This window comes from Scyliorhinus canicula, chromosome 14, assembly GCF_902713615.1.
Source record: "Scyliorhinus canicula chromosome 14, sScyCan1.1, whole genome shotgun sequence".
NCBI lineage: Eukaryota > Metazoa > Chordata > Chondrichthyes > Carcharhiniformes > Scyliorhinidae > Scyliorhinus > Scyliorhinus canicula.
Window position 1 is genome coordinate 2,521,422 of NC_052159.1, and position 25,237 is coordinate 2,546,658.

Genomic DNA, 25,237 nt, shown 5'->3' on the forward strand with positions numbered 1-25,237 from the left:
GTGGCCGGTGCGGTGGCCGGTGCTGGTGGCCGGTGCTGGTGCAGGATGCGGTGGCTGGTGCTGGTGCCGGTGCGGTGGCCGGTGCTGGTGGCCGGTGCTGGTGCAGGATGTGGTGGCCGGTGCTGATGCAGGATGTGGTGGCCGGTGCGGTGGCCGGTGCTGGTGCCGGTGCGGTGGCCGGTGCTGGGTGTGGTGGCCGGTGCTGGTGCAGGATGTGGTGGCCGGTGCTGGTGCCGGTGCTGGTGCAGGATGCGGTGGCTGGTGCTGGTGCCGGTGGCCGGTGCTGGTGCCGGGTGTGGTGGCCGGTGTGGTGGCCGGTGTGGTGGCCGTTGCTGGTGCCGGATGTGGTGGCCGGTGCTGGTGCAGGATGCGGTGGCTGGTGCTGGTGCCGGTGCGGTGGCCGGTGCTGGTGCCGGGTGTGGTGGCCGGTGTGGTGGCCGTTGCTGGTGCCGGATGTGGTGGCCGGTGCGTTGGCCAGTGCTGGTGCAGGATGTGGTGGCCGGTGCGGTGGCCAGTGCTGGTGCAGGATGTGGTGGCCGGTGCGGTGGCCGGTGCTGGTGCAGGATGTGGTGGCCGGTGTGGTGGCCGGTGCTGGTGCAGGATGCGGTGGCCGGTGCTGGTGCAGGATGTTTGGGCGGCGCCACTGTCTCCATTTCAGTCTGAATCAGAGCTGAGTCGATCCTTGTTCAACATTTCAGTGTCCTCAGTTTTATCTGCAGCCACAACAGGGACCGGGGCCAGTGATGACAGCAGTAGGGGCAGTAGGACCAGCGGTGACACTGGTGAACCGGGGACCGTAGGGTGTGGGGTGGGGTGCGGGTTGTTCGGCAAGGAGGTCTGGCATGAAGCTCCAATGATGATCCATATTCCAGTTAGATTCACGCCCTTGTGCTCTGACCTTGTAGGATACCGGCCCGATGGCTACCTAGGACCCAAACCACTTCATCGCCAAAGTTTCGGGCATGCAGTGCATCGCAGGGGGCGAATGTGCTGGCTTGCGGCCGGCAACCGGCATCAATCTTAGACTGGTCCACACTTGAGGCCAGCACATGGGTGCATAAGAGCACACTGTCTTCAATGCTCAGTTCCTGCATCTTCCCCGAGTAAGCCTTCAGGTCCTTGGATACAGCACGGTGCTGGACCTGATATTGCACCGTGTGCCTGACACGGGAGGACTGTGGGTTGGTCTGGTTTCAGCTGTGGATGCGAGATGCTATGGCCAGCAGTTGAGTCCATGAAATGGAGGGCAGCAACAACCTCATCGGCCACGGCATGAGTAGGTGGCTTAGTGGGCAGCGGTAGGTAACTCAAAGCGTCCGCGTGGGGTATATGGGCAGTGGAGCGGTGTTCCAATACATAGTCATACACTGCCAGTAATAGCGGCCAGCTCTGGATGCGGATGTAGGCTATGGGAGGAATTGCACGGTCCACCTTGACGAGTCCCAGAAAGGGTTTGTGGTCTGTTAGGACAGTGAAGTGGTGCCAGTAGACGTACTGGTGGAATTTGTATAAACTAAATAAGACGGCCAGTACTTCTTTCTCCACTTGCGCATACCGTTTCTCCGCGTCTGCCAATGTCCCAGATGCAAATGCGATAAGGCGCACGGAACGATCTTTCATTACATGGGCCAGTACAGCCCCGACACCATAAGGAGATGCGTCGCAGGTCAGTAAGTGTGGCCTCGAAGGGTCAAAATGACTAAGCAGTCTTGAAGAGGAAAGCTGCTGTTTTACTCTGGCAAATGCTGCATGTTGCCTGGTGCACCAAACTCAGAGTTGTCCTTTCTTTAGTAGTTTAAAAATAATCTTTATTAGTGTCACAAGTAGGCTTACATTAACACTGCAATGAAGTTACTGTGAAAAGCCCCTAGTCGCCACATTCCGGCGCCTGTTCAGGTCACAGAGGGAGAATTCAGAATGTCCAATTCACCGAACAGCATGTCTTTCGGCACTTGTGGCAGGAAACCGTAGCGCCCGGAGGAAATCCACGCAGACTTGGGGAGAACGTGCAGACTCCGCACAGACAGCGACCCAAGCCAGGAATCAACCTGGGATCCTGGAGTTGAAGGGGAACAGCTTCCCCATTTGACCATCCCGTCTATATCGTCCTGTAACCCAAGACACTCAACCTCACTGTTAGCCACCCGGCCAATCTTTGTGTCAGCCTCAAGCTTACTGATCCTACCCCACACAGGGGCTGGTTTAGCTCAGGGCTAAAGAGCTGGCTTTTAAAGCAGACCGAGGCAGGCCAGCAGCACGGTTCAATTCCCGTACCAGCCTCCCCGAACAGGTGCCGGAATGTGGCGACCAGGGGCTTTTCACAGTAAGTTCATTTGAAGCTTACTTGTGACAATCAGCGATTTTCATTTTTCACATAGTCATCTCAGTCATTTATATAAATGACAAACAATAGGTACGTCCCTGTGGTACGTCACTTGATACTGGCTTCAAGTCACCAAAACAGCCGTCTGTCATCACCCTCTGTCTCCTACATCTCAGCCAATTTTGAATCCACCATATCAGGTTCCCCTGTATCCCACGTGCATTTGCCTTCTTTATAAGTCTCCCATGTGGGCTCTTGTCAAAAACTTTGCTGAAGTCCATGTAAACTACATCAACTCACTACCCTCATCTACACATTTAGTCACATGCTCAAAAAATTCAATACAATTTGTTAGGTATGACCTCCCTCTGACAAATCCATGCTGACTATTCCTGATCAAACCTTGTCTCTCCAAGTGGAGATAGATTCTCTCCTTCAGAATCTTCTCCACTAGTGAGACTCACTGGCCTGTAGTTCCCTGACTTATCCCTACAACTGGGATAGAGGGGGATGTAAAAGGGGTGGAGGAGTTGCACTGCTAGTTAAGAATATCGCAGCTGCACGGGAGGACACCTCAGAGAGCTCAAACAGCGAGACTATATGGGTAGAGCTCAGTAATAGGAAGGGTGCAATCACAATGTTGGGGGTTTAGTGTAGGCCTCCTAACAGCCAGCGGGAGATAGAGGAACAGATATGTAGGAAGATTTTGGCAAGGTGCAAAAAGTAACAGGGTGTTGTGGTAGGGAATTTTAAGTTCCCCAATATTGACTTGACTGGGACTCACTTAGTGTTAGGGGAGGGATGGGGCAGAGTTTGTGAGGAACATCCAGGAGTGCTTCTTAAAACAGTATGCAGATAGTCCAACGAGAGAAGGGACCATATTGGACCTAGTATTGGGGAATGACCCTGGCCAGACGGTCGATGTTTCGGTAGGGGAGCAGTTTGGGAAGAGTGACCACAATTCAGTAAGTTTTAATAAAGATAATCGTAGTCCTCAGGTGAAGGTGCTAAATTGGGGGAAGGTTAATTCATAGATCATAGAATTTACAGTGCAGAAGGAGGCCATTCAGCCCATCGAGTCTGCACCCGCCCTTGGAACAAGCACCCAGCCGAAGCCCACACCATCACTTTATCCCCGTAACCCAGCAACCCCACCCAACCTTTATGGACACAAAGGGCAATTTAGCATGGCCAATCCATCTAGCCTGCACATCTTTGGTCTGTGGGAGGAAACCAGAGCACCCGGAGGAAACCCACTCACACACGGGGACCCTGGAGCTGTGAAGAAACTGTGCTGACCACTGTGCTACCGTGCCACCCAAAACTGAAGAATGTAGATTGGGGGCAGATGTTTGAAGGAAAATCAACATCTGGCATGTGGGAGGCTTTCAAGCGAAGGTTGATAGAAATTCAGGAACAGCGCATACTTGTAAGGATGAAGGAAAAGTATGGCAAGTTTCGGGAACCTTGGATAACGAGAGATAATGTGAGCCACGCCAAAAAGAAAGAGGAAGCATTTGTCAAGGCTAGGAGGCTGGGAACTCACGAATCAAGTGTAGAATACAAGTAAAGCCGAAAGAAACTTAAGCGAGGAGTCAGGAGGGCTAAAAGGGGTCACGAAAAGCCAGCAGGAGTAAGGAAAATCCCAATGCTTTTTATACTTACATAAAGAGCAAGCGGGTAGCCAGGGTTGGCCCACTCAAGGGCAAGGGAGGGAATCTTTGCATGGAGCAAGGTATGAAATGAGTTCTTTGCGTCAATTCTCACCAAAGAGAACTTGGTGGATGATGAGTCTCGGGAAGGTGTGTAAATAGTTGGGTCATGTTGAGATCAAAAAGGAGGTGATAGAATCATAGAATTTACAATGCAGAAGGAGGCCATTTGGCCCATCAGGTCTGCACCGACCCTTAGAAAGAGCACCCTACCTAAGCCCACACCTCCATCCCATCCCTGCAACACAGCAACCTCACCTAACCTTTTTTTTTGGACACTAAGGGCAATTTAACATGGCCAAACCATCTAACCTGCACATCTTTGGTCTGTGGAAGGAAACTGCAGCACCCGGATGAAACCCACGCAGACACAGGGAAAACGTGCACACACCGCACAGACAGTGACTGAAGCCGGGAATCAAACCTGGGACCCTGGAGCTGAGAAGCAACAGTGATGGTATTGGGGGTTTTGAAAAACATTATGGTAGATAAGTCCCCAGGCCCAGAATACTGGGAGAGGCAAGGGAGATAATTGCTGTGGCCTTGGGAGAATTCTTTGTATTCTCACTGGCTACAGGTGAGGTCCCAGAGGATTCGAGAATAGCAAATGTTGTTCCTTTGTTTAAGAAGGATAGCAAGGATAACCCAGGTAATTACAGGCCGGTGAGCCTTATGTCAGTGGTAGGGAAATTATTGGACAGGATTTTTCGATGCAGGATTTACTCCCACTCACATGTGAGAGACAACATGGTCTTGTGAAGGGGAGGTCGTGTCGCACTAACTTGATCGTGTTTTTCAAGGAAGTGGCGAAGATGATTGATGAAGGTAGGGCAGTGGATGTTATCTACGTGGACTTCAGTAAGGCCTTTGACAAGGTCCCTCATGGCAGACTGGTACAGTAGGTGAAGTCACACAGGGTCAGAGGTGAGCTGGCAAGATGGATACAGAACTGGCGGGAATGGGACAACTCATCGCCGCCGACTCATCGCCGCCGACTCATCGCCAGCCCAACTCATCGCCAGCCCAACTAAAAATTGAAATTCATGGTGTGCTCAATAAAAATTAATGGAGGTGAAAAGACTTATTTAAAATTGAAATTCATGGTGTGCTCAATAAAAATTAATGGAGGTGAAAAGACTTATTTTATGTTATGAGAAATACCGCGTAAATATTCAATAGGAATCCTTTCATTAAAATTTTGGACTATCCTAAGAATGCGGTTATCAGTATCTAGGTATCTTTTTAATTTTGCTGGTGGTGCACTGCCAGCTATAAGCAATTCCAAATAACAGTCTCGTCCTTTTTGAACTTTACTGAGTGCATTAATGAATTTCCATATTGTAGGATGTTCCATCCCTAATTCCATTTGTAGTCTTCTGTTTGCTGCTTCTGCGTGTTTGTTGGTTCTGTCTTCATGATTTAAAGTTCGAATATACAAATTCCACATTTCCATTGGGAAGAGTGAGGCACGTCTGCTATTTCCGCGTCTGTTTAACCGACCTATATAATTGTTTTCGAGCCAATTCAGGATTGGCAAATGCTCTGTAGATAATTCGTCAACTAAGGCATCAATATAGGAATCTATATGTTTGACAGGGACAAATGCAAGAGCCAGTATCATCTTGACTTGCAACGAAAACTTGCTGTCGTTATTATAACGAGAAGTTAGACCCGAAGCCGCAATGTGCTTCTGCATATTTTGACTAAGGTGAAAGAAGCACCCTTTTAATTCTACGTTTGGAAATATTTCTTTGATTGCACTAAATGCCGCGAGTTCAAAATCACATACAATTGATTTCGGGTTTACGGTGGGCTCAATTTCTTTTATCATTTCAAATAACCTTGAATATGTAACTTTTTGCTTGTTAGGTAAAAGAGCATAAAGTACTGGGATGACATCTCCGAATCTTTGAGCCAGTACAATATAAACCTGAGAAAATAACTTCGGAGCTATCTTAAATGTTCCATCTACATACCAAACTTCTGATGAAGCCAACTGTTGCAACCAACTTCTCCTTCCAAACAGCAAGATTCTGTCTTCTCCGGGACCACTGTCTTTTAGTAAAAAAACTTCCTTCTGGTTTGGCTCCGTTTCGTAGGTCGCATATTCATCAGGGATTGCTAACTGATGAAGGTCAATTGGGTCTGGCGGAGGGACGCTAATTTGATTCCGTTTCCGTCGAATTGTTTTCTTCAGAGCAGACGCACACGGTAGTGATCCTTGTTCCGCTTGGGAAACATTCGCCAAAACTTCATTAATCAATACACTTGGGTTTTCCATTGTCTCTTCGGCTCGGGTTTTAATTTTTGTAGTCGTCCTTGCCACTTCTATTCGTATTGGTGAAGAGTCATGGGTGTGAGTATTTATGAATTTCACTACGTTTCCAAATCTTGTGTGAATTCTTGCTTTGCATCTGCTGAGCTGTTCACATCGCCAAAACATCAAATCGCCTTCGGTTTTACTGAATTTATCAAAAATGAACAAATATCCATTATGAGAAAACTTCTCTTTGCCTCGCTGACTTAAAATTTGCTCCATTGTAAAGGGTTTAAAATTGGAAGAATTAAAATTGAAGTAAAGGGTTTAAAATTGGAAGAAATAAAATTGAAGTTCCTGTCCTGAAGGTCATTTGTGGATCTAGTTCGGTTATTACTTGTTATGTGGAGGAGCAGATTTCTTTGTTGACAAATAGGTGTGTTGGTAATTGAGTAACTTGTGGATCTAGTTAGTCGGTAATTACTTGTTATCTATGAAGAGGCGTTGCGTTGGTAATTGAGTGATTTGTGGATCTAGTTAGTTGGTAATTACTTGTTATGTATTTGTTTTTATTATTATTGAGGGCTGGCGATGAGTTGGGCTGGCGCTGAGTTGGGCTGGCGATGAGTTGGGCTGGCGATGAGTTGGGCTGGCGCTGAGTCGGTGGCGATGAGTCGGCGGCGATGAGTCGGCGGCGATGAGTTGTCCTAGACCCGAACTGGCTAGGTCATAGAAGGCAGAGAGTAGCAATGGAAGGATGCTTTTCTGATTGGAGGGCTATGACTACTGGTGTTCCACAGGGTTCAGTGCTGAGACCTTTGCTGTTTGTAATATATACAAATGAGTTGGCGGAAAATGTAACTGTCTGATTAGTAAGTTTGCTGACGACACAAAGGTTGGTGGAATTGCGGATAGCGATGAGGACCATCAGAGGATACAACAGGATTTAGATCGTTTGGAGACTTGGGCGGAGAAATGACAGATGGAGTTTAATCCGGACAAATGTGAGGTAATGCATTTTGGAAGGTCTAATGCAGATGGGAAATATACAGTAAATGGCAGAACCGTTAAGACTATTGACAGGCACAGTGATCTGGGTGTACAGGTCTACAGGTCGCTGAAAGGGGCGACACGGGTGTTGAAGGTAGTCAAGAAAGCAAACGGCGGAGCTTCCGGTGGCGGCCATGGTGTGAGTGCTTGCACACTTGGTTACTCCTGCTTGTGGTGGACCTTTTGGACCTTTTCCCTGGCTAACAGCAGGGCTGAGAGATTGTAAAAGGTGCAGGAGGGGTGGAAGGAGAGAGTGTCCCACCAGTGTATGGATTCATGGACCAGAAGTGGTCACAAAAGAATATAAGAACTAGGAGCAGGAGTCGGCCATCTGGCCCCTCGAGTCTGCTCCGCCATTCAATGAGATCATGGCTGATCTTTTGTGGACTCAGCTCCACTTTCCGGCCCGAACACCATAACCCTTAATCCCTTTTTTCTTTTAAAAAACTATCTATCTTTACCTTAAAAACATTTAATGAAGGAGCCTCAACTGCTTCACTGGGCAAGGAATTCCATAGATTCACAACCCTTTGGGTGAAGAAGTTCCTCCTCAGATCAGCCCTAAATCTACTTCCCCTTATTTTGAGGCTATGCCCCCTAGTTCTACTTTCACCTGCCAGTGGAAACAACCTGCCCGCATCTATCCTATCTATTCCCTTCAAAATGTTTAATGTTTCTATAGGATCCCCCCTCATCCTTCTAAATTCCAATGAGTACAGTCCCAGTTTACTCAACCTCTCCTCATAATCCAACCCCTTCAGCTGTGGGATTAACCTCGTGAATCTCCTCTGCACACCCCCCAGTGCCAGAAGGTCCTTTCTCAAATAAGGAGACCAAAACTGAACACAACACTCCAGGTGTGGCCTCACTAACACCTTATACAATTGCAGCATAACCTCCCTAGTCTTAAACTCCATCCCTCTAGCAATGAAGGACAAAATTCCATTTGCCTTCTTAATCAGCTGTTGCACCTGTAAACCAACCTTCTGTGGCTCATGCACTAGCACACCCAGGTCTCTCTGCACAGCGGCATGCTTTAATATTTTATTGTTTAAATAATAATCCCGTTTGCTGTTATTCCTACCAAAATGGATAACCTCACATTTGTCAACATTGTATTCCATTTGCCAGACCCTAGCCCATTCACTTGTCAAAAGCTGGTGTGGTGCCTGCAACACAGGGGAATAATAATAATCATCACTTATTGTCACGAGCAGGCTTCAATGAATTACTGTGAAAAGCCCCTAGTCACCACATTCCGGCGCCTGTTCGGGGAGGCTCTCACGGGAACTGAACACACTCTGCTGGCATTGTTCTGCATTACAAACCAACTGTCTAACCAGCCCCTAGGGATGACGGAGGGTCAGGGTCCGATCTTGCCCGTCCAATGGTCGATGGAGCAGCTAGTGAGCTTCCTCCACGAGAAATTCGTCCAGCAGAGGAAGGAGAACTTGGAGGACCTGGCCAGGGTAATGGGTACGATAAAGGCAGGGATCGACCACAGGGAGATGAGGTTAGAGGCCCTGGGCCAGACGATCCAGAAGGTGGAGGAGGCGTGGGGTGAGAGGGGGAGCATGAGGAGCAACTTGATCGATGGCAGCGGAGATGGGGTTGATGTGAGATCAACAAAGGAAGCTGCAGGAGAAGGTGGAGGATTTGGAGAATAGCTCGCGCAGGCAGAATGTAATGTTCGTGGGCCTGCAGGAGGGCAGCGAGGGAGCAGACGCTGCCGGATCTGTGGCGCAAATGTTCGAGAAGCTGCTGGGTGAAGGGGCATTTGCTCGACCCCTGGAAATGGATCGGACGCACAGGGCGCTGATGAGGAAGCTGCAAGGGAACGAGCCACTGAGGGCGAAGGTAGTGTGCCTGCACAGGTTCTAGGATAAGGAGCGGATTTTGAGGTGGGCCAGGCAGACGAGGTGCTGGGAAGGTAGTGAGCTGTGCGTTTAACAGGACCAGGGTGCGGAGCTGACCATAACGAGAGTGAGCTTCAACAAGGTGAAGTCAGCCCTCTTTGAGAACATAGAATAGTACAGCACAGTACAGGCCCTTCGGCCCAAGATGTTGTGCCGACCTTTTATCCTAATCTAAGATCAACCTAACCTACACCCCTTCAATTTATTGCTGTCCATGTGCCTGTCTAAGATTCGCTTAAAAACCCCGTAACCTGCAACAGCCCTCGACACTATTTACAATCACCTTAAAATTATGTCCCCCATGACAGCCATTCCCACCCTGGGGAAAAGTCTCTGGCTATCAAGTCACCTCTCTGCCTTCTTCGCTCCAGTGAGAAAAGCCCTAGCTCCCTCAACCTTTCTTCATAAGACATGCCCTCCAGTCCAGGCAGCATCCTGGTAAATCTCCTCTGTACCCTCTCCAAAGCATCCACAGTTTTATAAAACTGCAGCAAAACCTGGCGGTTCATAAACTCAATCCCCCTGTTAATGAAAGCCAACACACCATACGCCTTCTTAACAACCCTATCAACCTGGGTGGAAACTTTGAGGGATCTATGTATGTGGACCCCAAGATCCCTCTGTTCCTCCACACTTCCAAGAATCCTGCTATTCAGCATTCAAATTCGACCTTCCAAAATGAATCACTTCACATTTATCTAGGTTGAACTCCATCTGCCACTTCTCAGCCCAGCTCTGCATCCTGTCAATGTCCTGTTGTAACCTGCAACAGCCCTCGACACTATTTACAACTCCACCAACCTTCATGTCATCGGCAAACTTACTAACCCACCCTTCCCCTTCCTCATCCAAGTCATTTTTGAAAACCACAGGACCAGAGGTCCCAGAACAGACCCTTGCGGGACACCACTGGTCACCGACCTCCAGGCAGAATACCTTCCATCCACTACCACTCGCTGTCTTCTTTCGGCCAGCCAATTCTGTAACCAGACAGCCAAATTTCCCTGTATCCCATGCCCCCTAACTTTCTGAATGAGCCTACCATGGGGAACCTTATCAAATACCTTACTGAAATCCATATACACCACATCCACTGCCCGACCTTCATCAATGTGGCAGCACCGATGGGCAGCATGATAGAATAGTGGTTAGCACAGTCGCTTCACAGCTCCAGGGTCGCAGGTTCGATTCCCGGCTTGGGTCACTGTCTGTGTGGAGTCTGCACGTTCTACCCGTGTCTGCGTGGGTTTCCACCGTGTGATCCAGTTTCCGCCCACAGTCTAAAGATGTGTAGGTTATGTGGATTGGCCATGCTAAATTGCCCTTAGTATCCAAAAAGGTTAAATTGGGTTACTGGGGTATGGGGATAAAGGGGATAGGGTGGCGGTGTGGGGCTTAAGTAGGGTGCTCTTTCCAAAGGCCGGTGCAGGCTCGATGGGCTGAATGGCCTCCTTTTGCATTGTAAATTCTATGATTCCATGAATGTGTCTCGTCACATCCTCAAAAAATTCAATGAGGCTTGTGAGGCATGACCTGCCCCTCACAAAGCCATGCTGACCATCTGTAATCAAACTACGTTTTTTGAAATAATCATAAATCCTATCTCTCAGAATCCTTTCCAATATTTTGCTCACAACAGACATAAGGCTGATGGGTCTGTAATTCCCAGGGATTTCCCTATTCCCTTTCTTGAACAGGGGAACAACATTCGCCTCCCTCCAATCATCCGGTACTACTCCAGTGGAGAGTGAGGAGGCAAAGATCATCGCCAACGGCGCAGCAATCTCCTCCCTCGCTTCCCGTAGTAACCTTGGGTATATCCCGTCAGGCCCAGGGGACTTATCTATCCTGATGCTTTTCAAAATTTCCAGCACAGCCTCCTTAATATCAACCTGTTTGAGTCTATTAACCTGGTTCACACTGTTCTCATGAGCAACAAGGTCCCTCTCTCTAGTGAATACTGAAGCAAAATATTCATTTAGGGGCTCCCCTATCTCCTTAGACTCTAGGCACAAGTTCCATCCACTATCCCTGATCGGCCCTACTCTCACAATGATCATCCTCTTATTTCTCATATGAGTGTAGAACGCCTTGGGGTTTTCCCTAATCCTTCTCACCAGGGATTTTTCATGCTCCCGTCTAGCTCTCCTCAGTCCATTTTTGAGTTCTTTCCTGGCTACCTTGTAACCCTCTAGAGCCGTGCCAGATTCTCGCTTCCTCAACCTTATGTAAGCTTCCTTCTTCCTCTTGACTAGAAGCTCCACTTCTCGTCATCCAAGGCTCCTTCACCTTACCATTCCTTCCTCGTCTCAGTGGGACAAAACAATTCAGCACTCGCAGCAAGTGCTCCTCAAACAATCCCCACATTACTGTTGTGCATTTCCCCGAGAACAATTGTTCCCACTTTATGCTCCTCAGTTCCTGTCTAATAGCAGTATAATTTCCCCTCCCCCAATTAAATACCTTCCCATACTGTCTGTTCCCATCCCTCTCCATGACTATAGTAAAGGTCAAGGAGTTATGGTCACTGTCACCGAAATGCTCTCCCACCGAGACATCTGACACCTGGCCTGGTTCGTTGCCGAGCACCAAGTCCAATATGGCCTCCCCCCAGTCGGCCTATCTACATATTGAGTCAGGAATCCTTCCTGTACACACCTGACAAAATCTGTTCCATCCAAACCATTTGCAGTAAGGAGGTTCCAGTCAATATTAGGGAAGTTGAAGTCACACCATGACAACAACTCTGTTACTTATGCACATTTCCGAGATCTGTCGCCCAATCTGTTCCTCCATCTCTCTGCTGCTATTGGGGGGTCTATAGAAAACTCCCAATAAAGTGACTGCTCCTTTCTTGTTTCTAACTTCCACCCATACTGACTCAGTCGACAAACCCTCCTCAACTACCTCCTTTTCTGCAGCTGTGGTTCACTCCCTGATTAACAGTGCCACTCCCCCTCCTCTTTTACCTCCCTCCCTATTCTTCTGAAAACATCTAAACCCCGGAACATCTAACAACCATTCCTGCCCCTGTGAAATCCATGTCTCCGTAATGGTCACAACATCGCAGTTCCAGGTACTGATCCATGCTCTAAGTTCTTCTCCCTTATTCCTCAGACACACTTTAACCCATTCCACTGAGTGCAACATTGCCCTATCAACTGACTATCCTTCCTCACAGACTTGCTGCATACTATTTCTGCCTGTTCAACAGCTACCCTATCCTCTGATCCATAGCTCTGGTTCCCATCCGCCTGCCAAACTAGTTTAAACCCTCCCGAAGAGCTCTGGCAAACCTCCCACCCAGGATATTGGTGCCCCTCCAGTTTGGGTGCAATTCGTCCTTCATGTACAGGTCCCGCCTTCCCCAGAAGATATCCCAATGAAAATGAAATGAAAATCGCTTATTGTCACGAGTAGGCTTCAAATGAAGTTACTGTGAAAAGCCCCTAGTCGCCACATTCCGGCGCATGTTCGGGGAGGCTGTTACGGGAATCGAACCGTGCTGCTGGCTTGCCTTGGTCTGCTTTCAAAGCCAGTGATTAGCCCTGTGAGCTAAACAGCCCCAATGATCCACATATCTGAAGCCTTCCCTCCTGCACCAGCCCTGCAGCCACGTGTTCAGCTGCACTCACTCTGTTCCTTGCCTCACTTGCATGTGGCACCGATAGCATCGAGATCACTCCTCTGCTTGTCCTGCTCTTTAGCTTCCAACCTAACTCCCTAAAATCACTTTTTAGATCCTCATCCCTATTCTTAGCTATGTCGTTGGTGCCGATGTGCACCACGACTTCTGGTTGCTCAGAAGGATCAGAAGGACCCTTAAGAATCCTGTAGACTCGATCCGAGACATCCTTGGCCCTGGCACCCAGGAGGCAACATACCTTCCGGGAGTCTCGCTCGCGGCCACAGAATCTCCTATCTATTCCCCTAACCATCGAGTCTCCTATTACTGTTGCTTTTCTATGCTCCCCCTTTCCCTTCTAAGCCCCAGAGCCAGATTCAGTGCCAGAGACGTGGCCGCTAGGGCCTTCCCCCGGTAGGTCCCCCCCCCCCCCCCCCCCCCAACAGCATCCAAAACGGTCTACCTGTTTTGAAGGGGAACGGCCACGAGGATCCCTGCACTGTCTGCCCATTCGTTTTACTTCCCCTGATTGTAATCCAGCTACTCTTGTCCTGCACCTTGGGTGTGGCTACCTCACTGTAACTCTTCTCTATCTCCCCCTATGCCTCCCAGATGATTCGAAGTTCATCCTGCTCCAGCTTGCTAATGCGGTCTCGGAGGAGCTGCCCGCAGTTGTAGTCAGCAGGGACACCGGTGGTATCCCTCATTGCCCACATCCTACAGGAGGAGCATGCAACTGCCCTAGCCTCCATCCCCTCTAATCTGAATTCCCTAAGAGATTAAAAGGGGAAGAAAAAAGATTAAACACCCGTTCGGCCATTAAAGAAAAAAATATATACATTATATATATATATATATATATACTGTTACTACTCTCCCAAGTGAACCCTCTAAAATTGGTGATTCTGCGAAATGATACAATGATAGCTTGCTGCTCCCAAAAAACAAATCAAACAAAAACAAAAAGATTAAAAAAAAACAAAAACAAACAACTCTTACCTTACAGAATGTAGCTGCCCTATGTGCAAACTGGAACTCCGCCCTCCGACTCTGCTCCCAGTCAGCTGTACTCTCTGTAAACTCTCGGCTCCCTTCTCGTTCTTTGAGGAAATTAAATGAAAGGAGCACCTTGCTCCCTCCTCACCTAGCTCCCTCAGTCACCAAACTCTCACGAAAGCACTCAAATGCACCCAAATTCAGCACTCCCTCAGTCACCAAACTCTCACTATAGCACTCAAATGCACCCAAATTCAGCACTCCCTCAGTCACCAAACTCTCACTATAGCACTCAAATGCACCCAAATTCAGCACTCCCTCAGTCACCAAACTCTCACTATAGCACTCAAATGCACCCAAATTCAGCACTCCCTCAGTCACCAAACTCTCACTATAGCACTCAAATGCACCCAAATTCAGCACTCCCTCAGTCACCAAACTCTCACTATAGCACTCAAATGCACCCAAATTCAGCACTCCCTCAGTCACCAAGCTCTCACTATAGCACTCAAATGCACCCAAATTCAGCACTCCCTCAGTCACCAAACTCTCACTATAGCACTCAAATGCAACCCACTCAGTGCGCACAATGTCAGCACTGTAAACTGGCTCACCTTTAGAACACAGAACATAGAACGATACAGCGCAGTACAGGCCCTTCGGCCCACGATGTTGCACCGACATGGGAAGTCAAAAACTAAAGGCCATCTAACCTACACTATGCCATTATCATCCATATGCTTATCCAATAAACTTTTAAATGCCCTCAATGTTGGCGAGTTCACTACTGTTGCAGGTAGGGCATTCCACGGCCTCACCACTCTTTGCGTAAAAAACCTACCTCTGACGTCTGTCCTATATCTATTACCCCTCAATTTAAGGCTATGTCCCCTCGTGCTAGCCACCTCCATCCACGGGAGAAGGCTCTCACTGTCCACCCTATCTAACCCTCTGATCATTTTGTATGCCGCTATTAAGTCACCTCTTAACCTTCTTCTCTCTAACGAAAACAACCTCAAGTCCATCAGCCTTTCCTCATAAGATTTTCCCTCCATACCAGGCAACATCCTGGTATATCTCCTCTGCACCCGTTCCAAAGCTTCCATGTCCTTCCTATAATGAGTCGACCAGAACTGTACGCAATACTCCAAATGCGGCCGTACCAGAGTTTTGTACAGCTGCAACATGACCTCATGGCTCATTCTCTACATTAAACTCCATTTGCCAGCTCTCAGCCCAGCTCTGCAGCTTATCTATGTCCCTCTGTAACCTGCAACATCCTTCCACACTGTCTACAACTCCACCGACTTTAGTGTCGTCTGCAAATTTACTCATCCAACCTTCTGTGCCCTCCTCTAGGTCATTTATAAAAATGACAAACAGCAACGGCCCCAGAACAGATCCTTGTGGTACGCCACTCGTAACTGAACTCCATTCTGAACATTTGCCATCAACCACCACCCTCTGTCTTCTTTCAACTAGCCAATTTCTGATCCACATCTCTAAATCATCCTCAATCCCCAGCCTCCGCATTTTCTGCAATAGACGACCGTGGGGAACCTTATCAAACGCTTTACTGAAATCCATATACACCACATCAACTGGTCTACCCTCGTCTACCTGTTCAGTCACCTTCTCAAAGAACTCGATAAGGTTTGTGAGGCATGACCTACCCTTCACAAAACCATGCTGACTATCCCTAATCATATTATTCCTATCTAGATGATTATAAATCGTATCTCTTATAATCCTCTCCAAGACTTTACCCACAACAGACGTGAGGCTCACCGGCCTATAGTTACCGGGGTTATCTCTACTCCCTTTCTTGAACAAAGGGACCACATTTGCTATCCTCCAGTCCTCTGGCACTATTCCTGTAGCCAATGATGACATAAAAATCAAAGCCAAAGGCTCAGCAATCTCTTCCCTGGCTTCCCAGAGAATCCTAGGATAAATCCCATCAGGCCCCGGGGGCTTATCTATTTTCACCTTGTCCAGAATTGCCAACACTTCTTCCCTACGCACCTCAATGCCATCTATTCTAATAGCCTGGATCTCAGCATTCTCCTCCACAACATTACCTTTTTCCTGAGTGAATACTGACGAAAACTATTCATTTAGTATCTCGCTTATCTCCTCAGCCTCCACACACAACTTCCCACCACTGTCCTTGACTGGCGCTACTCTTACCCTAGTCATTCTTTTATTCCTGACATACCTATAGAAAGCTTTTGGGTTTTCCTTGATCCTACCTGCCAAAGACTTCTCATGTCCCCTCCTTGCTCGTCTTAGCTCTCTCTTTAGATCCTTCCTCGCTTCCTTGTAACTATCAAGCGCTCCAACTGAAACTTCGCGCCTCATCTTCACATAGGCCTCCTTCTTCCTCTTAACAAGAGATTCCACTTCTTTGGTAAACCTCGGTTCCCTCGCTCGACCCCTTCCTCCCTGCCGGACTGGTACGTACTTATCAAGAACATGCAATAGCTGTTCCTTGAACAAGCTCCACATATCCAGTGTGCCCAACCCTTGCAGCCTACTTCTCCAACCTACACATCCTAAGTCATGTCTAATGGCATCATAATTGCCCTTCCCCCAGCTATAACTCTTGCCCTGCGGGGTATACTTATCCCTTTCCATCACTAACGTAAAGGTCACCGAATTGTGGTCACTGTTTCCAAAGTGCTCACCTACCTCCAGATCTAACACCTGGCCTGGTTCATTACCCAAAACCAAATCCAATGTGGCCTCGCCTCTTGTTGGCCTGTCAACATATTGTGTTAGGAAACCCTCCTGCACACATTGTACAAAGAACGACCCATCTAATGTACTCGAACTATATCTTTTCCAGTCAATATTTGGAAAGTTAAAGTCTCCCATAACAACTACCCTGTTACTTTCGCTCTTTTCCAGAATTATCTTCGCTGCCTGACTCTCCCCGCTGAAAACCGGCTTAATCCAATTAACAAGCTGCAGCTGCAAGTAACACCTCTGTTTAAAGCTGATTTTAAAAAGAGGTGAAGTTCGGCATGTTATACCCAGCGCGCTTGTGGGTAACATATGAAGGCCGGGAACTCTACTTTGGGTCGCCAGAGGAGGCAATGGAATTGATCAGAGACAATGGACAGGCAGGGAAACGAGGACATTGAACTGTGGAGGAGGTGTTCCTGTTCTGTATTTTTCTGGTTTGTCTGGATCATTGTTGCACTGGGTTAGGGGCCGTTGGTTTGTTCTGGGTTTGTTCTGTTCTTGATGGGAGATGGTGGGTTGTGTTTTCTTTGTGGTTGGTGGGGATTGTAAAGTTTGCACTGGGAAGATGGTTGAACGGCCAGGGGGGGGGGGGCGGAATCAGTGGGGAGTAGGGTACTAGGCACCATGGGAAGGGGCTACCAGGCTAGCTGGGCGGGCGAGGTCACGGAAGCGCAGTGGGGGGTGAGCAGGTGGCCAGCGTGTTGATGGGGATTGGGGTTGCTAATTTGCTATTGGGTGGGGGAGTGAAGGGTTGTTAAAAATGTGACATGGGGATGGTCGATGACGGTTGCCCTGGTGAAGTGCGCGATGCGGGTTGGAGGCTGGCCCAGGAAGGGTTAGATTCCAAAACAAGGAGGGGTGGAAATTCTGATTAACAAGCGGGTGGCAATTGAAGTGGGAAGTGTAGTGGCAGACTCGGGGAGGGGTAGATATGTTATGGTGAACAAGAAGCTGGAGGGGCTGCCGGTGGTACTGGTAAACATTTATGCTCCAAACTGGGATGATGTAGAGTTCATGATGCGGGTGTTGGGGAAGATCCCTGACGTGGACTCGCATCGGCTAATTATGGGGAGGTCTTTAATATGGTTATAGATCCAAGGCTTGATCGGTCGAGCTCGAGGACAGGAACGGTGTCGGTGGCAGCAAAGGAGCTAAAGGAGTTTATGGAACACATGGGAGGGTTGGATCCGTGAAAGTTTGGGCGGCAGAGAGCAGAAAAGTACTCATTCTTCTCCCATGTGCACAAAGTGTAGGATAGGATAGGATGTTGTTGGCGGGGTTGGTGGATGGTGAGAACTCGCGATTGTGGTGTCTAATTATGCCCCGCAATAGATGGACTTGTTGGTGAGTAAGGTAAGGGGAGAGGGAGGGGGGGCAGCGCCCGGACTAAAGGTTAGATGCAGGACTGTTAGTGGAGGAAGAGGTGTGTTTGCAGGTGAGGGAGGCCATTCAGGGGTTTGTGGAGATAAACGATATGGAGGAGATTTTGGCAGCTACAGTATGGGAGGCATTGAAGGCAGTGGTGAGAGGTGATTTTATATGCACAAGGATTGGCAGAGCGGGTGGAGAAGGATAGGTTAGTGGAGGAGATTCTACAGGTGGACAGGAGGTACTCGGAGGCAGGGTTGTTGAAGGAGCAGCAGAAGCTGCAGATGGAGTTTGGGTTGCTATCTATAGGGAAGACGGTGGGGCAGTTGAGAAAGGCAAGGGAGGAGGTGTACGAATATGGGGAGAACATAAGAACATAAGAACTAGGAGTAGGCCATCTGGCCCCTCGAGCCTGCTCCGCCATTCAATTACTTCCCCTTATTTTGAGGCTATGTCCCCTAGTTCTGCTTTCACCCGCCAGTGGAAACAACCTGCCCGCATCTATCCTATCTATTCCCTTCATAATTTTAAATGTTTCTATAAGGTCCCCCCTCATCCTTCTAAATTCCAACGAGTACAGTCCCAGTCTACTCAACCTCTCCTCGTAATCCAACCCCTTCAGCTCTGGGATTAACCTAGTGAATCTCCTCTGCACACCCTCTAGTGCCAGTACGTCCTTTCTCAAGTAAGGAGACCATAAAGTGTGAGGTTGTCCATTTTGGAAGGACAAATCTGAATGCGGAATACAGGGTTAATGGTAGGGTTCTTGGCAATGTGGAGGAGCAGAGAGATCTTGGGGTCTATGTTCATTGTTCTTTGAAAGTTGCCACTCAAGTGGATAGAGCTGTGAAGAAGGCCTATGGTGTGCTAGCGTTCATTAGCAGAGGGATTGAATTTAAGAGCCGTGAGGTGATGATGCAGCTGTACAAAACCTTGGTCAGGCCACATTTGGAGTACTGTGTGCAGTTCTGGTCACCTCATTTTAGGAAGGATGTGGAAGCTTTGGAAAAGGTGCAAAGGAGATTTACCAGGATGTTGCCTGGAATGGAGAGTAGGTCATACGAGGAAAGATTGAGGGTGCTAGGCCTTTTCTCATTAGAACGGAGAAGGATGAGGGGCGACTTGATAGAGGTTTATAAGATGATCAGGGGAATAGATAGAGTAGACAGTCAGAGACTTTTTCCCCGGGTGGAACACACCATTACAAGGGGACATAAATTTAAGATAAATGGTGGAAGATATAGAGGGGATGTCAGAGGTAGGTTCTTTACCCAGAGAGTAGTGGGGGCATGGAATGCACTGCCTGTGGTAGTAGTTGAGTCGGAAAATTTATGGACCTTCAAGCGGCTATTGGATAGGTACTTGGATTAGGGTAGAATAAGGGAGTGTAGGTTAACTTCTTAAGGGCAGCACGGTAGCATTGTGGATAGCACAATTGCTTCACAGCTCCAGGGTCCCAAGTTCGATTTCGACTTGGGTCACTGTCTGTGTGGAGTCTGCACATCCTCCCCGTGACTGCGTGGGTTTCCTCCGGGTACTCCGGTTTCCTCCCACAGTCCAAAGATGTGCAGGTTGGGTGGATTGGCCATGACAAATTGTCCAAAATTCTATGATTAACCTAGGACAAAGGTTCGGCGCAACATCGTGGGCCGAAGGGCCTGTTCTGTGCTGTATTTCTCTATAATCTCTATAACTGAACACAATACTCCAGGTGTGGCCTCACTAACACCTTATACAATTGCAACATAACCTCCCTAGTCTTAAACTCCATCCCTCTAGCAATGAAGGACAAAATTCCATTTGCCTTCTCAATCATCTGTTGCACCTGTAAACCAACTTTCTGTGACTCATGCACTAGCACACCCAGGTCTCTCTGCACAGCGGCATGCTTTAATATTCTATCGTTTAAATAATAATCCCGTTTGCTGTTATTCCTAACAAAATGGATAACCTCACATTTGTCAACATTGTATTCCATCTGCCAAACCCTAGCCCATTCACTTAACCTATCCAAATCCCTCTGCAGACTTCCAGTATCCTCTGCACTTTTCACTTTACCACTCATCTTCGTGTCATCTGAAAACTTGGACACATTGCCCTTGGTCCCCAACTCCAAATCATTTATGTAAATTGTGAACAATTGTGGGCCCAACACAGATCCCTGAGGGACACCACTAGCTACTGATTGCCAATCAGAGAAACACCCATTAATCCCCACTCTTTGCTTTCTATTAATTAACCAATCCTCTATCCATGCTACTACTTTACCCTTAATGCCATGCATCTTTACCTTATGCAGCAACCTTTTGTGTGGCACCTTGTCAAAGGCTTTCTGGAAATGCAGATATACCACATCCATCGGCTCCCCGTTATCTACTGCACTGGTAATGTTCTCAAAAAATTCCACTAAATTAGTTAGGCATGACCTGCCCTTTACGAACCCATGCTGCGTCTGCCCAATGGGACAATTTCTATCCAGATGCCTCGCAATTTCTTCCTTGATGATAGATTCCAGCATCTTCCCTACTACCGAAGTTAAGCTCACTGGCCTATAATTACCCGCTTTCTGCCTACCTCCTTTTTTAAACAGTGGTGTCACGTTTGCTCATTTCCAATCCACCGGGACCACCCCAGAGTCTAGTGAATTTCGGTAAATTATCACTAGTGCATCTGCAATTACCCTAGCCATCTCTTTTAGCACTCTGGGATGCATTCCATCAGGGCCAGGAGACTTGTCTACCTTTAGCCCCATTAGCTTGCCCATCCAACACTTATGTTGGTTTTTTTACCTCTGTTTTGAATCTTAACATCTCCAGTTTTATTCCTTTTGTTATTACTGGGCCTATTCACTGAGCTCCCCTCAGTCACTGTACATTGTACTGTCGCCCTTTTAGATTTTTGACTATGTCTTCTCTGCCTTGCACTTTTCCCCTTACTTCCTTTTGCTTCTGTCCCTGTTTTACTACCTTCCAACTTCCTGCATCGGTTCCCATCCCCCTGCCACATTAGTTTAAACCCTCCCCAACAGCTCTAGAAAACACCCCCCCTAGGACATCGGTTCCAGTCCTGCCCAGGTGCAGACCTTCCGGTTTGTACTGGTCCCATCTCCCCCAGAACCGGTCCCAATGCCCCAGGAATTTGAATCCCTCCCTCTTGCACCATCTCTCGAGCCACGCATTCATCCTATCTATCCTGACATTCCTACTCTGACTAGCTCGTGGCACTGGTAGCAATCCTGAGATTACTACCGTTGAGGTCCTACTTTTTAGTTTAACTCCTAACTCCCTGAATTCCGCTTGTAGGACCTCATCCCGTTTTTTACCTATATCGTTGGTGCCTATGTGCACCACGACAGCTGGCTGTTCACCCTACCCCCCAGAATGTCCTGCAGCCGCTCCGAGACATCCTTGACACTTGCACCAGGGAGGCAACATACCATCCTGGAGTCTCGATTGCGTCCACAGAACCGCCTATCTATTCCCCTTACGATCGAGTCCCCTATCACTATAGCCCTGCCATTTTTCTTCCTGCCCTGCTGTGCAGCAGAGCCAGCCACGGTGCCATGAACCTGGCTGCTGCTGGCTTCCCCTGGTGAGCCATCTCCCTCAACAGTATCATAGAACATAGAACATAGAACGATACAGCGCAGTACAGGCCCTTCGGCTCTCGATGTTGCACCAACATGGAAAAAATCTAAAGGCCATCTAACCTACACTATGCCCTTATCATCCATATGCTTATCCAATAAATTTTTAAATGCCCTCAATGTTGGCGTGTTCACTACTGTTGCAGGTAAGGCATTCCACGGCCTCACCACTCTTTGCGTAAAAAACCCACCTCTGACCTCTGTCCTATATCTATTACCCCTCAATTTAAGGCTATGTCCCCTCGTGCTAGCCACCTCCATCCGCGGGAGAAGGCTCTCGCTGTCCACCCTATCTAACCCTCTGATCATTTTGTATGCCTCTATTAAGTCACCTCTTAACCTTCTTCTCTCTAACGAAAACAACCTCAAGTCCATCAGCCTTTCCTCATAAGATTTTCCCTCCATACCAGGCAACATCCTGGTAAATCTCCTCTGCACCCAAAGCGGTATATCTGTTTTGCAGGGAGATGACCGCAGGGGACACCTGCACTGCCTTCCTACTCTTGCTCTTTCTTTTGGTCACCCAGTTTCTATCTCCCTCATTAATTTTCACCTGCGGTGTGACCAACTCGCTAAACGTGCTATCCACGACCTCCTCAGCATCGCGGATGCTCCAAAGTGAGTCCATCCGCAGCTCCAGAGCCATCAAGCGGTCTAACAAGAGCTGCAACTGAACACACTTCTTGCACGTGGAAGAGCCAGGGACAGTGAACGTGTCCCTGAGCTCCCACATCGCACACGAGGAGCATGACACGGGTCTGGGATCTCCTGCCATGTGTTAAACCTTAGGTAAATATATACAACAACAATTTCAAAATAAAAATAAATAAATTAGACAATGAAAAGAATGAAAAGAAAAACTACTTACCAGTCACTTACCAGGGTTAAAAAGCACCTCTGAAAAAGCACCTCCTCACACTCTGCACCAAATTATCTCACTGCACCAAATTACCAAGTTGCAATCCCCACTCTGGATGAGTCTCACTCCGGATGTGTCTCCTGCAAAAGTGCTAGTTTACTGAGTGCGCTCTCTGTCTGTCTTTTATACAGACCTCAGCTAATTGATGACTCAAAAAAATACCTTAACTTCAAACAGAAGAATACAATGTGCCCCTAAACAGGCCTCAGGTGATTGACAGATAACTGCCTCTCAGCAATTAGGGTGGGGGCAGCTTCAACCAATCAGGCACTAAGCTACACACTGCACTTTTAACTGAAAAACAGCAGAATTAGATTTTCCACTTACCTTCCCTGATTTACCTCACTGCACCAAATTACCAAGTTGCAATCCCCACTCTGGATGAGTCTCACTCCGGATGTGTCTCCTGGAAAAGCTGGTAGGATGCTCGCATATCAACTAAGGAAATGGGAGGCTGCGAGGGAGTTTGGGAAAGTAAAGGATAGAGGAGCGAAGATGATCTTGGACCCTGCGGAGTGTTCAGGGACTTTTATTGCAGGCTATATGAGTTGGAACCCCCAGCCGGGGTGGAGGGGATGAGGTGGTTGTTGGAGGGATTGGTGTTTCTGTGGATGAAGATCTGGTGGAGGTTGGGCGGGTTGAAGCAGTGGAGGGGCTGGAAGCGATGCAGTCGGGCAGGGCCACGGAGTTGGACGGGTACCCAGTGAAGTTCTATAAAATGTTTTCGGGGTGCTGGGGCCCTTGCTGGTAAGTGGGTCTAATGAGGCGAGGAGCGAGGGGTGTAGGAAGAGGACTCGGAGCAATGCGGGTCATACAGGCCAATCTCCTTACTAAATGTCGATGCCAAGCTTATGGCCAACATCTTGGTCTCAAGAAGACTGTGTGTCAGAAGTGATAGGGGAGGACCAGACGGGTTTGTGAAGGGGAGGCATTTGGCGGTGAACGTTAGAAGGCTGTTAAATGTGATAATGATGGCCTCCAAGGGAAGAGAGGTGGAGGTCGCTATGGATGCAGAGAATACCTTTGATGGGGTGGAGTGTGAATGCTTAAGGGAGGTCCTAGGGCGGATTGGGTTTGGGCAGGGTTTAGTAGACTGGGTCCAGTTGCTGTACCACCGGTGGCGAGTGTGTGGACGAGCCGAGTGAGCTCGGATTATTTTAGGCTGCACCGGGGGACGAGGCAGGGGTGCCCACTGTTTGCCTTGGCTACAGAGCCACTGGTGATGGCACTGAGAGCACCGAAGGACTGGCAGGAGATAGAACAGGGTCCCGCTATAAGCGGACAACCTGCTTTTATATGTTTCTGATCCGCTGGGGGTGGGGGTGGGATTTGAGAGATTATGGGAATCCTCGAGGAATTCGGCCAGTTTTCGGGGTATAAATTGAATATGGGTAAAAGTGGGGTCTTTCTGATTCAAACAAGGGGAAAGGAGAGGAGAATGTGGGAGATGCTGTTGGTGGTGGGAGGGAGTTTTCGATATTTGGGCATCCAGGTGGCACAGGAGTGGGAGCAGCTGCGTAAGTTGAATCTGGCTTGGGTGGTGGAGAAGATGAAGGGGGATTTAAGGTAGGATACGCTCCCGTTGTCACTGCCGGGAAGGGTGCAGACAGTAAAGATGACAGTTTCTGAGATTTTTGTTTATATTTCAGTGCCTGCCTATTTTTATTCCAAAGGCTTTCTTTAACAGGATGAATGCGGTGATTTCTGGGTTTGTGTGGGTGGGTAAGTCCCCGTGGGTAAGGAAGGCGCTGCTGGAGCGGAGTCGAGGGGAGGGGGGATGACCCTACCGAATTTCAGAAACTACTACTGGGGGGCGAACATAGCAATGGTCAGGAAATGGGTAGTTCGGGAGGGATTGGTGTGGGAGCTGGTGGAGGCGACATCATGTAGGGGCACGGGTTTAGGGACATTGTTAATGGCACCTCTGCACCCCTTGAGGGTGTGGGGACAGTGGCGGAACTTATGGGAGTGGAGGGGATGCCTATGTGGATTGGATTTTGTTATTTGTCACGTGTACCAAGGTACAGTGAAAAGTATTTTTGAGCAAGCAGCTCAATAGATCATTAAGTACATGAAAAGAAAAGGAAGTAAAAGAAAATAATAATAGGGCAACACAAGGTATACAATGTAACTACATAACACCGGCATCGGATGAAGCATACAGGGTGTAGTGTGAATGAGGTCAGTCCATAAGAGGGTCATTTAGGAATCTGGTACCAGCGGAGAAGAAGCTGTTTTTGAGTCTGTTCGTGCGTGTTCTCAAACTTCTGTATCTCCTGCCCGATGGAAGAAGTTGAAAGAGTGAGTAAACTGGGTGGGAGATGTCTTTGATTATGCTGCCCGCTTTCCCCAGGCAGCGGGAGGTGTAGATGGAGTCAATGGCTGGGAGGCAGGTTTGTATGATGGACTGGGCGGTGTTCACGACTCTGATGTTTCTTGCAGTCTTGGGTTGAGCAGTTGCAATACCAGGCTGTGATGCAGCCCGATAGGATGCTTTCTATGGGCACCAATGTTGTTCCCTATTGAAGAAAGGAATTAGGAAAATCCCTGGGAATTACAGAGCAGTCAGCCTTACGTCTGTGGTGAGCAAAATACTGGAAATGATTCTGGGAGAGATCGTATTTATGATTATTTAGAAAAATATAGTTTGATTAAATATAGTCAGCATGGCTTTGTG